This window comes from Hesperophylax consimilis, chromosome 17, assembly GCF_061612785.1.
Source record: "Hesperophylax consimilis isolate HC1 chromosome 17, BYU_Hcon_1.0, whole genome shotgun sequence".
Classification (NCBI taxonomy): Eukaryota; Metazoa; Arthropoda; class Insecta; order Trichoptera; family Limnephilidae; genus Hesperophylax; species Hesperophylax consimilis.
Window position 1 is genome coordinate 11,305,776 of NC_142852.1, and position 17,874 is coordinate 11,323,649.

A 17,874-nucleotide genomic window follows, 5' to 3' on the forward strand; every position below is an offset into this window, starting at 1 on the left:
TCAATTTACCTTTTGACTCGGGAATGCCATGAATGTCCAGGTTACATACTCTGCTACGCTGCTCCATTTCATCTTGAGCGTCTCTGATTGATTCCATTTCCTGTCTTGGGCTGGCATTTTCTTCCTGGAGAACAGTTACACACCTCATAATTTTGGTGTACCGGTCCTTCCACTCATTTGACAGCGCGTCCAATTTTTGATGAAATTTTTACGTATGGCATCGCCTTAATTTAAAGAGGAATTTAGTTAACATATATTCCTCTAAAATGTATGTTTTTTGTGACATATAATATGTACTTATATTAAAAGATCCATTGTTTGCCAATGAGTGTAATGTTTATATGTTTCTAATACTATTAGCACACACGACGATGTAAGAATAACTTAAAATTAATTAAAAATGTTTTTAAACCGTAAATAAATGAGAAACAAGTAATTTTTCAGATTAATTCTAAATGAAACTATTTTTGGTAAAGAAAACGATACATAAATGAGCAATGGTTTATTTTTCAGATTAATGAAAGAAGAAACAGATCCTTTTATAAATATATTATCGAAAATAAATTATGGTTTGCTATGTTTAAAACAGTAGGTATAATAAATGACAATGAAATTATAATGAAAAAGAAAAGATAAAAGATTTTATGAGCAACCTGGACTAGATTCTGGCTTAAGATCTGCAATCCCGTAATTCTGTATCCAGCAATCCCGCAGGATTTCTGCAATATATAATCCCGAGGATTGGAGAGATTTGTTTGTGCGGCATTTGCGGAATTGAAATTTACACCAAACTGTTTTGGTTTACTGTTCATGTATGGGTGACAGGACTCTCCATAGGTAGTGCTTATTTTTACGATCTCATTTTTAATCGAAGTCTTCCAAAAATACTTACCACGTTACTTTTAAACATATTTTTATACAATGATTAACTCAGAAGATGATGAAAAGATGACAAAAAAACTTCTTAAATGACTTCCACTGTCACATTTTCTATGTATTTTTATAATATTCTGGTATATATTTTATAATATCCAAATGGCTTTAGCCGTGTTTCGTGACTAGATCTGAATAGCCAGGTACTTCCCCACCTTCCTCTTTCCCTTCCCCACTTACCCTCAGCCTCACAACATCCCCCAATTGGGGATGCCATAGTCTCACTGGCTCCAGACGGGAGCAGTTGGGACTCTTGTGAGGTATTCACTATAAAACAATTCACTATAAAACAGTTCTGAATATTTCAATTAATTGAGGTTAATGAGGGCGTACTGTACAGGGCCCGCAAATACTTGAATAGTACACAACTGCTAACCCTGTACAAATCACAAGGGCGCCCCACGGTTGGATTTGGCAGCCACCTCTGGTGTGAAGCCCGAAAATACCTGAAAAAACCCTCGACTCTGTGCAGAAACGGGCGGTCTGTTGGGGATTTGGGGATGCCATAGTCTCACTGGCTCCAGACGGGAGCAGTTGGGACTCTTGTGAGGTATTCACTATAAAAAAAAATAAATAAAAAAAATAAAGAAAAATAAATATATCACAGGATTTCTAAATGCTATCCCGCAATCCCGCGGGTTTTTTAAGGGGTGAGGGTTTTGCAAACCCTAGTCTGGATCTGCCGGATATTCGATGAAGCAAAAATGGTTGCCACAAACAGAACGAAATAAAATATTTTCAAAGAATAAAAATTGAATTAAAAAAAAAGTCCCTTGACGACCTCAGTTGTCAGATCCTAGACTACAAATCAAGAGAAAATCACAGAAAATAAATATATAACGGTCTCAGCTGGGAATCCAACCCAGGATCTTTGTCTTACCACTCGGCCATTGAAACCTAATTATTATACGTCATTTAGCTGTACTCAGCCAATCGTTGTTGTGGCTCAGTCTGTCTGTACAGATAGCTAAATAAAAGAGCGTGTTTCTTTTACGTTCAATAGATGGCGCTATTTTAAAAAACACACGTTTTTTCCTCTCACAGGTGACATCTACATAGGTATATAAAAACACACGCTTTTTCAAATGCAACGTTGTGTCAAAATTTTAAAGCAATCATTGAATAAATTTCGGAGATTTAAGATTTTGAAGAATCGAACTTCTACATTTTTACGTATATAGATAAGACAAAGATCCTGGGCTTGAATCCAAGTTGAGACCGTTAACTTTTTAATATTTCTGTGTCTTGTTCCGTTTCATGTTTTGTTTAGATTTATCAGTATTATCTTCTTCTTCAATGATTTAAAACGTATAATCCATAAAACCATCAAAGTTATTCCAATAAAATTGAACATTTAATTGAATACAAATAACATGTACATGTTAGGTACATAATCAAATATGAAATGTTACCAAGTGCTAAATATACACGATATTATCAGCGAATGGTTCCATAGTACCTTATCAACTTATCAATATTGATTTTATTCCTTCGATGTATATTTGTTGGGAGTCCAAAGTCAATGTGGCAATAATTATTATTATACGAGTATTAAACGTTGGAAATTTACCAAAAATTAAATATGAAGATTATCGTCTATATGTGTAAATAAAAATACAAATGTTCGTTTGTTCAAAATCTTAAACAAACGAAAGTTCTTCACCGATTGCTTTCAAATTTTGACACAACTTTGTATTCGAAGAAGCGTGTGTTTTTATATATATCTATATTTTATTTTTATTTATTTATTTAAACGCCCATAGGGCTTTTACCTATAATAATGTACATCTTTATTTTTTAGTTATACAGATGACATATAAAAAATTTAAAAAAAATAAAAAAATCAGTGTTAGCAAAATACAGGTTACATAAAAAAAATATCAGAGTTGACAAAATATGTTACATAAAATATAAGAATTTTAAAAATATAGGTATGGATAGAGTAAGTGAAACGAAAAATATAAAATCTTCTAAAATCCACAAAATCAACCATAATTATAATAAGAAAGTATAACAATAGTTTACAAATTAGGTAAAAATAGTTCGCACATACTCCGTTTAAAGTTGGCCAAGTTCAAATTATTGTCAAATACATTTATATTATTTAAGTATTTGTTACCAAGACTGTGTAAACGTTGTATTGGAGAGTGAAAACTATAGTTGGAATGAGATGTATGTATGTAAAATGTTGATATTTGCCTAGTTGTTCGTGTGGGTATGTGTAGATTTATTAAATGCAGGAGTTCACAACAATCGAATTTAGAGTTCAATAATTTTAATAAAAAGGTTAGGTCGTTTATTTTTCTTCTGTTTTCTAATGTCGGAATATTTAAATGATACAATAATGACTGGTAATTTATGTGTTCTAAAGGGATGTTAAGTTTAAAATTGACGAAGCGTAGAAATTTTCTTTGAATTCTTTCAACATTATGAATATGTACATTGTAGAAGGGCGACCAAACTATGGAGTTATGTTCTATCAGGCTTCTAACAAGGGATATGTACAATAGTTTTATGATTTGTAAAGATTCAAAGTTTTTAATTGTTCTTAATATAAAACCTAATGTTTTCATACACTTATTCACAGTTTGTTGAATGTGGGCCGTAAAGTCTAGTTTCTCATCCATTATTATGCCAAGATCTCGCATTTCCTTTACTCTTTCTAAATTTGTTTTATTTATTGAATAGCCAAAAAATTGTGATGTTTTTTTTCTGGAAAAGGTCAAAATTTTGCATTTTTCTACATTTAAATATAAATTGTTTTGTGAACACCAGTTATTTAACATGTCTATATTAGATTGAAGAACTTGACAGTCGTTTAAGGAAGGTATTTCTTTATATAATTTAATATCGTCGGCGAATAGCAGTACATTGACATTTTTAAAGCAGTTGACTATGTCATTTATAAAAACAATAAATAAAATTGGGCCAAGATGACTACCTTGCGGTACGACACTAGTGGCCAAAATTGGTTTAGATAAAAAAGATTTTATTTTAACAAGTAAAGTTTTACCAGATATGTAGCTACTTAACCAGCTTAACATATTCGCTCTGATTCCTATAGCATGAAGTTTTTGGATCAGTACTTTGTGAGGCACTTTATCAAAGGCTTTCGAAAAATCAGTATATATACAGTCAACTTGTTTATTTTTAGAAAAAGACTCCAATATATAGTTTTGAAACAGTAGTAAATTTGTTGTAGTTGATCTACCTCTAATGAAGCCATGCTGTTTGTCATTTATTAACTTTGTTAGTGTGGGATATATTTATTCCAAAACTAAAGATTCAAAGATTTTGGGTAATACAGATTGTATGCATATTGGTCGATAGTTTGAAATGTCAGTCTCGTCACCTTTTTTAAATATTGGAATAATATAGCTGGATTTCCAGTAGACTGGAAAATATCCAGAGGATAGTAGGTGGTTAAATAAAATGGTTAGTGGTTTAGACAATACGGAGGAGCACTGTTTTAGAAAAATTGGCGGGATGGAGTCCGGGCCTGCAGACTTGTTTATGTCTAAGGAACTTAATTTTTTTTTGCAAGATTCTTCGGTGATGTAGCAGTCTGTTAAATGTGTGGTTTTTTTGAATGTGTATGAAGGAATATTTTCTTCTAGTGTTTCATCATCATAAACATTTTTAAAGAAATCAGAAAAAAGATTTACAATGTCTTGCGTATTGTTGGCGTATTTGTCTTCCATGTGCATTTCTGGAGGATAGTCTGTGCTGTCGTTGTTTATTTTTTTAATAAATTTCCAGAGATTGTTCGAGTTTAAGGCTGTGTTCTCGATAGAATTTATATATGTTTTATAACAGATTTTAGAGAGATCTTTGCATTTTTTCCTACTTTCACTGAAATTTGTATAGTCGATTTTCTTCAGAGTTTTTTTGAATTTTTTATGAAGTATTTTTTTTTTGTTGTAGTGAGGCTATTAGTTCTGATGAGAAGTAAGTTGGATATGTATGTTTTTTAGGAGTAAATAGTGGTACATATGATTTGATAGTGGTGGAGAATATTGAATATAGATTTTCTAAGGAATCGTCGGTATTAACGTCAGACAAAAAAGACCAGTCAACATGCGAAAGATGAGAATTTATAGATTCAAAATCTGCTTTTTTGTAGTTGAGAGTTTTTTCAACGGGTTTCGGCTCGACGCCACATATATTTAACTTAATATAAAGATGGGGGTGATGATTATCAACAGGTAACAGAGGATCATTACATTTCTCAATGAACAATTAAGGATAATTTGATATTGCTAGATCTAGTAAGCGATCATTTATGTTGTATATAAAGTTATGTTGTAAAAGATTTAAAAAATTTGTCATATCTAATATCTCACGTGCACGATCATTTTGACTTTCATTAACAATGAAACCACTATCACTTGTTTTCCATTTTAGGTTAGGGAGGTTGTAATCCCCGAGAATAATAATTTTAGAGTTAGGGTATTTGTAGAGTAGATTTTCAACGTCTTCGCTGTGGCTTCGATAGTTTCCGGCATCAGATAGTGGCGGTGTGTATAAAGTTGCAATTATTATCTTTTCTACAGTGGTATCAATTTGTACAAATAGTTGTTCGAGTGTATTATTTTTTGTTTTGAGTTTTGTTGACATCAATTTCTTCTTTATTGCAATTAGTACTCCGCCTCCCCTTGTTTTGGAACTGGATTTAGAGTTTCTATCGCAGCGAAAAATTTTGTAGTTGTTAAGTCCGAGTTCTGTTGATTTTATTTCCGAGTCGAGCCAAGCTTCTGTCAGCACATATACGTCGTAATGGTGTAGCGATATTGTAGAACGTAGTTCATTTAATTTGGTGCGTAGTCCCCGTGCGTTCTGGTAGTATATCTTGAGTTTACATCGTTTTTTGGCGGTGTTTGCACTATTTTAGGGTTTCCGTTTACATATTTTATAGTAATATCATATTCGCCATTTGACTTTCGTTTTTCCAGTTCTTCTCTTAGATTTTTTAGATGTTTTTGTTGAAAAAATGTAGCATCGGGGTATACCCTTGTGTTGTTTTTTAAAAGATGACGTTTATTTAGTAATGTTCTGGATCTATATATTATATAGATGCCACCTGTCACAGTTAAGAACTTTTTTCAGCGCCATCTGTTGGAAGTAAAATCAACACGCGCTATTGTTTCTTTATCTACACAGATGCAGAATGCAGATTGTATAGTAAAAACTTCAAAATTTTCCCTTCAAACAATTGTTCCAAGAAAGTCATATTTTGGACAATGTCTACAATTTATTTATGGCGTTCTAACAATCAAGTAAAAAATGATAACCGTTCTAGCTAAAGACATAGCACTTATGTATTTGCAGTACCCCATTGCAAAACCAGATTAAGGCATATTCATTTCATTGCCCCTCAAATGTACAACACACTAATTACAACTTTTCATGAGATGTTGACCATTATAAAAAACACATCAAATCTTGGCTAAAATACACTGAAAAAGATAGATTTTTTCTTATAAATCAACAGTAATCCGTATTTTTACTTTCCCATGTTTTAGTTTTGATTGCTCAATAGTTACATATTTTTATAAAACTTCTACTTTCTAAAACATCAGTGGGAACTAGATACCATATTAGTATGTCGAGTTTTTTTTTATATCTTCTATCTTCAAATAAAATGTAGGTACACTTTAAACTTAAACCAAATACATGTTTAAATCAAAAATCTACTATAATACATTTCTATTCTATCCAAGACGTTTACCTGGGTTTTTGAGTTTCCAGGAAATCCAAATGGAATAACGATATTTTACTGTTGTGTAAAGTATTATTCCGTTAAACTACAAATAAGCAGTTTGTCAACAGGATGTACATTTTCAATTACAATGTAAATATACATATTATTGTAACTACTTATAAGATATTCAGATTATTATTATTGGCACAGGAAATCTGAAATAACACTAAATCTGCATGCCAATAAATAACGGCTATTAATTGACAGTGATGATTTGTGTAACGTATTTCTACTTATGAGCCACGCATTCAGCATATATCTGAATCTATTTGGGAATTTACGTTGAACATTTTATTACATAAAATATAATATATTTATTGTTATATTTGGGAACAAGCAGCCTTCATTATTTGTGAACCTAGTGTTGTGTTCATATTATTTATTTTATATGCTGAATCAATAGTTTATCCCATAGTAAGACCTGCACACGCAAGATAAGTTTAATAAGTTTCGATCTAGCAATGAAATGTTAAGTCTCTGTGAAAAAAAGTTTTTGAAAATAGTAATTTAACTATAAAATTTTGTAATGATTGTAGGTTATTTAAATAAGTTTAGCTAGAATGTCCCAAAGTGGTTATTCCTTATCGTAGAGCTGATTCAGGGAGTGATAGGTAAATGATAACATATTCACAGGAACGAAACACTTCAGTTTATATAATCTACCCACAATCGCTCTCAGTTTTTTACAAATATTGTTCATTTGAATGTCACTCCCAAATAAATGTATTCAATTACAATTTCAATTTAATCTCATTTGCAGGCTACAAAATGTTTTGATGAATACATGTTAAGTTGTCAGATATTAATTCAGGTGTTATCGAATCTGAGGCGATCAAATGGAGATCATATGTGTATTATTTATTGTTTTTTTTTACTATTTATGGATAGGCTTGCGTCATGTGACCGTTTTATTAGGGAAGATAAGTCTTGTTGCAAACATTTAATAGCAACGGATCATCAGATATGACAAGGGTTGCCACTTGTCCGCTTTTGGACCGGACAGTACGGTTTTTTTAACGGCTGTCCGGTTTAGAATTTCGGAAAACCGGACAATAGAATAGTATGATTTGAGATTTTTGAACAGAGAAAACACGACTGTATTTGATTAAGGAGAAAACACAAATACAAACAGTAATTAACAGATTATTTATTTTTAATTATTTTTAAAAGAAAGACAAACATTCCCGGGTTACGAATAACCTGACAATATTTGAAAATCTCCTACTACCACCACAGTAAGCGGAAAATGTTGCTTGTGTTGTGATGGAGGACTTAGCCAGCCGAAGAATTGAACACACTACGCCTGGGTGGGACCCAAACGCGATGTCAACTCAGCTACCGACCAGATAGTTTTATAAAACAACAATTTGAGAATTTGCCTGCATCCCAACTATTTTTACAGATTGGCTTGGTAGATAACAATTCAAAAATATTTTTTAAATATAAATAGGGAAAAAGTATATAAGTAAATTAATTTGTGTATAGACTAGTGTTTCCCACGGTGGGGCGTACGCCCGACCTGTGGGGCATAACGCCTCAGAGATGAGACAGGTTTAATACTCGTCGGTCATACAAAAAACTGTCTGAGATGTGCAATATTTAAATATACGCAAAATATTACCAAAAATATAATGAAATGTATCTAAAAAGACAGAAACTATGCACGATGTAGACAATATACTGCTTAATTGTTTAATACACAATGTATAAGTATAACGAGGAAATAAATAATTGGTTTCTCAGTAAAGTAAATTTCATATGAATCAAACAACAAAGTAACTGTCAATTTTCTTAGAATAAAATATATAATTGCAAAAAGAACATGATACATGATTTTTTCTAGGCATGAGGGCGTTTTGTAAAATTAAGCTGGATATCCGTGAACAAGAATGATTGCAGTAAGAACATGAGAATGGGTTTTGCTTAGTATGAGGGCGAATGTTTCTTCTTAAGCTTGACTTTTGTGAACATGAATAGTGACATGATATGACACTAAGAAAATGAAAATGGTTTATCCTAAATATGAGTGATAATGTGTGTAATAATTACAGTAAGAATGGTTTTTATTAAGCATGAGTGCTATTCTGTCTGCGTGACTTCTGTGAACGTGAATTATCGCAGTAAGAACATGAAAGAGGTTTATCCTTAGTGTGAATGCAAATATGAGTCATTAAATTTGTCGTTTGAGAACAAGAATAGTCACAGTAAGAACATGAGAATGGTTTTTCCTTAGTATGAATGCGATTTTTTGCCATTAAGCTTGACTTCTGCGAAGTTGAGTCCCTATGGAGGTACAGTATTCAAGTTGAAAACGGACCAGCCTATAGTAAACGTGTTGGGGACGGAAAAGCACCGTCGCAATAGGAGTGGAAAATTCGGATATGCCGACTTACCCTTTGGATTGATCCCCGTAGTATGTCAGAAGTAACTGGTTCCCATACAGAAGTATGTCCTCGTAACGACACGGCTTGGTGTCGTTTTATATTAGATGAACCAACGTAATAATTTTCCCCTAATTCAGTTGTAAATAATTTTTTTAATAAGAATGTAGCGTCGAGATAACAATCCAGTATTGTCTAATTAATAATAAACCGCTCGACCTACTTAGTACCTACTCCCGAGTTACGTACTTGCAGCCGAAATCGTAAACAAAACAAAGCAACCTACCTGCTTCAAGTATCTACTCGCCTACCGGCGACATTACGATCGCAAGTCGGTCTGGCACATTACGACAACTCGCCAAAAGGTTCGAGTCTACCGCCTATGAATAATTGCCGCGCTGCCGAAGATTCCCGAAACACCCAGACTGTGCGAGTGCCTCGGATTTAGTTGCAATATCACCTACCTACTACCGTCGCCGGCAGAACAGTATAAATAAGCCCGACGCAGCGAGCAGCCAGTATTCAGTCTCGACACCGTCGGCCACGTACTATCGCGCTAAGGAATTTGACCCAGATTCGACCGCATTCCATAGTATAGTAAATAGTAATGCGTGAATATTACGACTATAAAATTGATATTTCGATTAAATAATAAACCCTGTATTAGAGTTGAAGAGATATTTTATTTGTACACCTAAGATAACCACAAGAATAAGGTGGTCAACCTTATCAAAAGCTATTTTGAAATCACAGTAACTTGCATCTACCTGATGGCCTCGATCTATGTTACTAGACAAGAAATTAGAGTAAGTAAATTAATCACGGTAGATTTTCCATTGACAAACCCGTGTTATTGGTCTGTAATTTTGGCGGCAAGTTAGGGATATATATAAGCATGGACAAATCTTTCCAACAGTTTAGGGATCACCGAGAGAATGGATATTGGCCTGTATTTTCCATTCGTTGACGCGAATCACCCTTGTGAACCGGTATAATATAGGCCAACTTCCACCTGCCAGAAAAAAACCCATCACTCAGACATATATTAAATATTATTGTAAGCGGCACACACAATGACGACGCAGCAGATCTAAGGAAAAATATTCCATCGTGACGACCACCTTTGTTGATAACTTGCATAATTGCACTCGGAATTAGAAAAGGGGTTTTTTCTCCGCTCTGAGTCAGCATGTGTTCCAACAAATGTCCTATATTGGGGGTAAGGTGGCCTTTCTTAGAATCTGAATATGTGCACTTGGAAAATGAAAAAGGTTTGTCGCCACTATGAGTCAGCGTGTGGCTTTTAAGAATTTCCATAGATGAACAAGGAACAAGAAAAAGTTTCTCCGTAGTGAATCAACGTGCGCTTCAGATTGCCTTTATAAAAACATTAATATGTGAACTTGAAACATAAAAAAGAATTTTTGCCACTGTGAGTCAGCATGTGGGTCTTTAAATGGGCGTTTTGATTAAATGAAATGTTTTACACGGTACATGAAAAAGGTTTTTCTCCACAGTGAGTTAGCATGTAGTATTTCAGACAACATATGCTGACCATTTGCTGTATAGTTGCACACGAAATATTAAAGAGGTTTTTACTACGATGTGAGAGATGGCTCTTCAGTTGGCCCTTTGGATAACATGCATCGTCTCACAAGGAACAAAAAAAAGGTTTTTCTCCATTGTGAGTCAGCATATGGCTTATCAGTCGACCCCTTCGATTACATGCAGAGTTGCACACGGAACATGAAAAAGGTTTTTCTCCACTGTGAGTCAGCATATGGCTAATCAGTTGACCCCTTCGATTACATGCATGGTTGCACACGGAACATGAAAAAAGTTTTTCTCCACTGTGAATCAGCATGTGACTCTTTAAAAGACCCTTATGATTACATGCATAGTTGCACACGGAACATGAAAAAGCTTTTTCTCCACTGTGAATCCGCATGTGTCCGTTTAGTTCGCTTTTTTGATAACATGCATAGTTGCACAAGGAACATGAAAGAGGTTTTTCTCCACTGTGAGTCAGCATATGGCTAATCAGTCGACCCCTTCGATTACATGCATAGTAGCACACGGAACATGAAAAAGGTTTTTCTCCACTGTGAGTCAGCATATGGCTAATCAGTTGATCCTTTCGATTACATGCATAGTTGCACACGGAACATAAAAAAGGTTTTTCTCCACTGTGAATCAGCATGTGCCTCTTCAGTTGATCCTTTCCATAACATGCATAGTTGCACTCCAAACATGAAAACGGTTTTTCTCCACTGTGAATCAGCATGTGCCTCTTCAGCTGACCCTTTCGACCACACGCATAGTTGCATACGGAACATGAAAAAGGTTTTTCTCCACTGTGAGTGAGCATGTGGCTCTTTAAATGACCCTTATGATAACATGCATAGTTGCACACGGAACATGAATTTTTATTTTCTCTTTTTCGTACGTTTATTTCCAAATTTGACTTAGGAAAGGAGTAGTTGCGATGGGGAGGAGTGAATCCTTTTTCGTCAAAATGCGTCTGAAGATCTGTCGACAAATTTGAAAAATGACATGGGTGAAAATGACTCAGTTAAACTTATTTCCTAAACTTAGAGAAAATAAGCGAAGTAAGTTCGTAGAAAGGTTAAAAAAATAGGAGAGTCCGAATCATTCAAGTTTACAGTGAAAAATTGGTTTTACCTGCTGCCTTGGAAATTCTTCCAAAGCGTTCTAAGCATTCCTCTTTAACATCCAGCAGGTCTATGTCAATTTTCATATAAGTAAGCACCGCTTCATCTTGTCGGGGTCCAAGATTCGCATTTATGGTAACTGTCTTCACATTAATGTTTCCTGGAATAAAAAAGGACAATTAATAGAATGAATCTTTGCATGGCCAGCCCTGAACCAAACGGTGCCTGGCGCGAGTTTAATTTTGGCTGCCCTAACAGTCTTAATTAGTACACGCCGAGGCAGGATATCAATGTAATCATTAAAATGATGATTTGTGTTGTTTTGTAGAACGGTATTTATCAAAAATAATATCAAGGGCGATGTGTTAGGTTAAGTATTCGACGCTCGGAGCGAATTGCACCAATTGCGCCCACATAAGGCCAGCCCTGTATCTTCGTCAAATTGTTATAAACGATAATTTTTTTAATTGAAAAATTGAATTTTGATGTCCGATTCGGAGACTGATTCTTCAAGAAGGAAAAACCTTTCTCTAGTAGAGAGTTTGGTTGTTTTCAGTTAATGGAATATTGTTTTTCCAATCAATATTTATGTATTTTTAACGTATAATACGTGTAATTCACATCATATCCCAAATAAAATTAGATGTATATCGAGGAACCGACTTATAATGAATAATATTATAAAGTTTAATGAGTGCTGTATTTTGTATTTTCCGGCAAGTATGCATATTAAGGTAAATCCCCAATACACCTCATGTTTTATAAGAGAGGATGTTGTGCACAAGTGTGTGTCCTGTTTGCACGACATTTCAAGAGACATTTATTCCGGACATCTGAATTTTAAGTTCTATATTTAACACGTATGCAATGCAACAAACTGGCTGTCTGAGAACTCTCCGCATATTGCGAGCATTCCTTCGTTACAGCTGGGTGGTCGAAATCTAAATCTGAAAATGCTATTTCACCTCCATCATCTTCCTGGAGCCCTGGTTCCGTCTTGATGGATATTGTATCTGGCTTCAGTAGATCCATGGTCTGCTATGTTAGAGTTAGGTTATTGGTTTAACCCCAAAAATATATCTGAAACAGAACATTGTTAAAATAAAAATATAAAATTTAAAAGTTTAATTAAAACAGGATACATGATTTTTAGTTTAACTCGTTAAATAATTCCTCCTTACGTACCCTTAAAAATTGAATATAACAACCTGCAAATCCAGATACGGGAGAAATATCTTGGGCTGTGCATTGATAAACACCTAACTTTTAAACAGCATATTAAAGATATTAATGATAAAATCAACCCTTTAATTAGCGTATTTAGCCAGATATCATATCTGTTACCATATAAAATTTAAAAAGGTTAATATTATAGCCTCGTACATTCACATTTTAACTACTTGATTGAAATCTGCATTATTATATTTTTTTTCATGTTCTCCATAAAACGGTTATACACCAATATATCATGGAGAAGATTACAAATTAAAAAGTTTACAGAGGCAGTTTTACTATTTTGTGACATGTGTTATAAGATAGTTACTGAATTGTCTGTAGGTGACATTGAAAATGTCGATGGCCTATGCAGAATCGTTAAGCAGTTGAGTCGCTCTGTTTATTGGCGCGTTCTGATAGGCAGAAGTCCTCGCTTTCGGAGCATATAAGAGTGCATGGGATCTCCCTCGAGTATAACTGTTAGGGACATAAATGTTAACCTCTTCCAGCATAGGCGGATTGTGTATTGTACCAGAGATTAACTTAAAAAAGTGTTTTTCTAAAAATATTTTTCTGCGGGCTTCTAATGTATTGAAATCGAGCATTCCTGATAAGAACAAGGATGAATAAAGGAATGGATAGTATGTATATTCCCTCATATACAGGTAACGCATAAACCTTTATTGTACTTTTTCTATTTCTAAGATATGGTTTTGTTCAGAAGGGGCCCAAATAATGGAGCTGTATTCCAGGATGCTGCGGACAAGTGCTTCATATGTTCTCCGTATTGCAATTCCATTAGTAAATGATCTCGCATAACGAAGAACAAATCCAAGGATTTTGTTGGCGAGGGAGACAATGTCAGATATGTGGGATTTGAAAGAGAGATTTGCTTCGAAGATCACCCCAAGGTCACGAATCTCGTTTTTGCGTGTTAATAAATTTTTATTAATGTGATATGGGAATAGAAATGTATCTTTGGATCTTGTAAATGTAACTTAACTGCATTTCTGGATGCCGAAGGGTAATTTATTTAATTCCGACCATTTGACAAGAGAATCAAGATCATTCTGTAGAAGAATGGAATCGAAACAACTTTTGATAGCTCTGAAAAGTTTGATATCGTCAGCAAAGAGGAGATATTTTGAGCGGTGAATGGTCTTGCCTATATCATTAATGAATAAAAGAAAGAGGAGGGGTTCTAGATTAAATCCCTGGGGAATCCCGGAGTTAGTTTTGTATTCGTGAGAGAACTGGTGTCTGTAACTGACATACTGATGACGATTGTGTGAGTAGCTAGCTACGAAAGAGAAAAAATCCTGAGAGAATCCAATGTCACTCAATTTTATTAGTAAAATATCATGGTCGACTTTATCAAATGCTTTTTCGAAGTCTGTATAAATCACATCGACATGTAAAAAAATTTCATACGATTTATTTATATAGGTGGTGAGATTCATAAGGTTTGTTGAGGGTGATAGAGAGGGGCGAAATCCATGCTGATTCTCGGTGAGTGTATGTTTTGTTTGATTATTATATTTGTGAGTAAATTATGGTTTCTAAAAGTTTTGCGGGTGCTGATAAGACAGCTACAGGTCTGTAATTATCGATTGCCTATTTTTTGCCTTCTTTGTGTATAGGCCGAACTTTTGTTAGTTTCCACATTTCAGGGAAGGTATTATGACGAAGTGAAAGGTTAAAAAGGTGCTTTAGAGGTTGAATTAAATGTTTTGAGTATCTTTTGAGTATGATGGGTGGTATAAAATCTGGACCGACCGAGTATTTAGGTTTTGGCTTGTGAAAAGCGGCAACAATATCATCATCGTTAATTTCGTGAATTTGAACAGGTAAAGCATTGTGTGACGAAGAAGCTATAGAGGAAATGTCAAGTTTGGGAATATTGTCGCTGAATACTGATTGAAAATAATTTGCGAAACCTTCTGCGATTTCAGAATATTCATTGTATTGATTTTCATTAAAGGTCATGTGATTAAGTTTGTCACAGCCGCGGCGTTTATCGTTCGTGTAAGACCAAAATCGAGTGGGGTGTGTTGTAATACTATTCTCTGCATCACGTGTAAAGTCAGTGTAGGCCTTACCAATTAACTGCTTGATTAATTTTCGTGATTTTTTAAAGTTTGTTAAGGCATATTCGGATTTAGTTTTTTTCCAAAGATGGTGCATTTTATTTTTCTCTCGTATGTGATGAATGATCTCTCCAGTAAACCATTTTGGATATTGTTCATTATCTCCGAGCATACATGTGGATCTTTTCATTAAGCATAAGTCAAAAATATTATTGAACTGCTTATAAAACATTTCAGCAGCTAGGTTTACATCGAGGCAGTCATAATGATTCCAGTTATGTTGTTCTAAGTCATTTCTAAGTTTATGATATAAGTTTTCGTTGAAAATCCAACCCATGTTTATGTCCGGAGGCAATATGTCTGATTTTTCTTGTGTTTTTGTTATGTACTCAAGTGTGAATGATAGTGAAGGGTGATTAAGGTCTTCTTTGACAAGTGGAGAATCATGACGACGGACAACAGTATTTTTGGAATGTATGTTGCTTAATACTAAGTCTAACATGCGTGCATTTATGTTATAAACAGTGTTTACTTGTGTCAAATCATAAAAAGAACAAAAATAATCGTAAACATCACTCGGGTTCTTCCGTGACGAAAAGTTAAAATCACAGAAGATAATAATATTTTTAGATTGTAGTTTTGCACTTTCACTGATGATTTTCTCGTAAAATAATTTATATTGTTCCGATTTTGTATTTGGAGGAAAGTATACTACATATATATATATATATATGATGACATTTCTGTGTGAAACTTTCACCCACAAGTCTTCACCTTGGGTTTCAATGTATTCCAGTCTTTCAGCGTGTGAGTGGCTGTCAGCTCGGAGGGCCAGGAGTGTCCCTAATCCGCGACTGCCTCTATCCTTCTTGTTTACTTCGTATAGAATTCCGAATAGCTCGGCGGAATACGTGCCCGAAGTTAGCCACGTTTCAGTAAGAGCAACCAGAAGTGGTTTCTGACACATTACATTGGTCATAAAATCTAAAATTTTATTATTTAAACTTCTGACGATTTGGTAGATTCCACTAATGTTGGTTTTCGTGCGTGTTGGTGTCGGCCATCTGGTTTTGGGTCGTGGCCTCCGAAATGACCATTCGTTGAAGGCCACGTTTTCAGGCCAGATCATGGGGTCCAGGAAAAAATGGAAACTATTTTCCGGAATTCCTACTTTGAAAGAGGCATACCTTTTATGTCTCGTAACGAGTTTCTCTACCGTAAATTCTAGATCGGGTTTCTTCTTTTTTAGAAATGAGGTTATTTGATCAACCGTGTTTGCCCGGTGGAACATGAATGCATGTAAGTGCATATTTTTTGGGATGGCCACCAATGAAACATATAGAAATGAACAACACGTAAAACAAAACAAAGTAATCAAAAAGCTATTTCACTTCAAACCTAGAACATCAACAGAAAAATTATGCATGGAAACAAAACTATTAACATTAAAAAACTTTTTAAGAATATTATACATGTCTCCTTATATGCAAAATAAATAATAAACTCATACATCCAAATACAGAAATCATTAAAACGTACCAATTACACACACACTTTACACGGCAACAAGATAAAATACATTTAAACACCATACATACTCGAAACGGCAAGCAATCCATTGGTTTCGAGGGGAGCAAGATATATAATTGCCTCCCAGACGAAATTAAAAATGAAAAAAGTGAAGGTAAATTTTAAAAAAAGTTGTTCAGTTTTATGCTCAGTCAACAAAACAATGATCGTGAATAAAATCGTAATGTAATATATTAATATGTAATGTATTAGTTTTTTTTAGTTAAATAATTAAAAATGTAATTTTCTTTTATCTAGAATAAAAAAAAACATTAAAAAAAATAAAAAAATAAAATGTGGTTTCGCTTGGAATATCCTGTCAAAATAACGAAGTCGCAGCCAAAACACATATTTGAAAACCTTGAAGATATGACAACAGTTAAGAGAAACGTTGTTTATCGTGGGAAAACTATATTTATATATTTACAATGTTTACCGCCATTCCGCTTTTAACAAAATATATGTTAACAATATATTTTTGGTTGTGTAATTGTAATAAATGCCTTCTAAATACTAATCTAATAATCGGTAGACGTCAAATTGACAGTTTAAACATTATACGGTGAAAAAACGCCCCTATGATTCCCTAACTAAACTGGAATAACGGCAGCTACCAAATAAATAGCGATGAATATAAGAATGAGTAATTACTTTACCAATAACCATCACAGGCGTGGGATAGTAAGTTTAACAACGCGGGATAAACAGAGTTGGGAAACAGGAACAAACGGCTCTCGGAGAAGAAAGCACTTATTAGCACTTGTCAAAAATATTTATAGGTTATGCATAGACAAGAATGAAGTCATAGACAATTATTATAATTTTCATGGCGACCAGATAACTCAAAAAAAACAAAACATTTTCATCGTGTGACTTTTGAACACAACCATATATTCTTAACATTCATATTTATCATATGATAATCAATAAGAAAGGTTATTATTAAGAACGATCGTAACTAAGAATAATGATTTTTAAGAACATTTCTTATTCAGCACAATTTGCGAGTCATTCCACGCGAGTGGTACCAACTGCCAATATATTGGCGGAAAGCAAGTTTAGCTATTACGTATTTCAAAATAAGAACAATTTTATCGATAGCCCATTCTTCTTGGGATGTTATGATATTCAAACCACTTGCAAAGAATTTGGATGTAAGTGACCGTTCTCTAAATGACTTAAAACAATTATTGAATAGACACCTAGCTAAATGCTGACGTATGTAAAATTGTACTGTAATTGGAAAAAGTATTCTG

The 17,874-nt window shown here is 34.1% G+C and overlaps 1 long non-coding RNA gene across 1 annotated transcript; it reads right to left on the reverse strand.

The window, feature by feature from the left end:
* Positions 1-10,852: 10,852 nt before the first annotated feature.
* LOC149415974 (uncharacterized) lies at positions 10,853-17,391 on the reverse strand. Its single transcript, XR_016303619.1, has 4 exons — positions 17,275-17,391; positions 12,713-12,827; positions 11,758-11,907; positions 10,853-11,604 (listed from the first exon to the last, which is right to left on the reverse strand). It is a non-coding gene; the product is annotated as an uncharacterized LOC149415974 (long non-coding RNA).
* Positions 17,392-17,874: the final 483 nt, after the last annotated feature.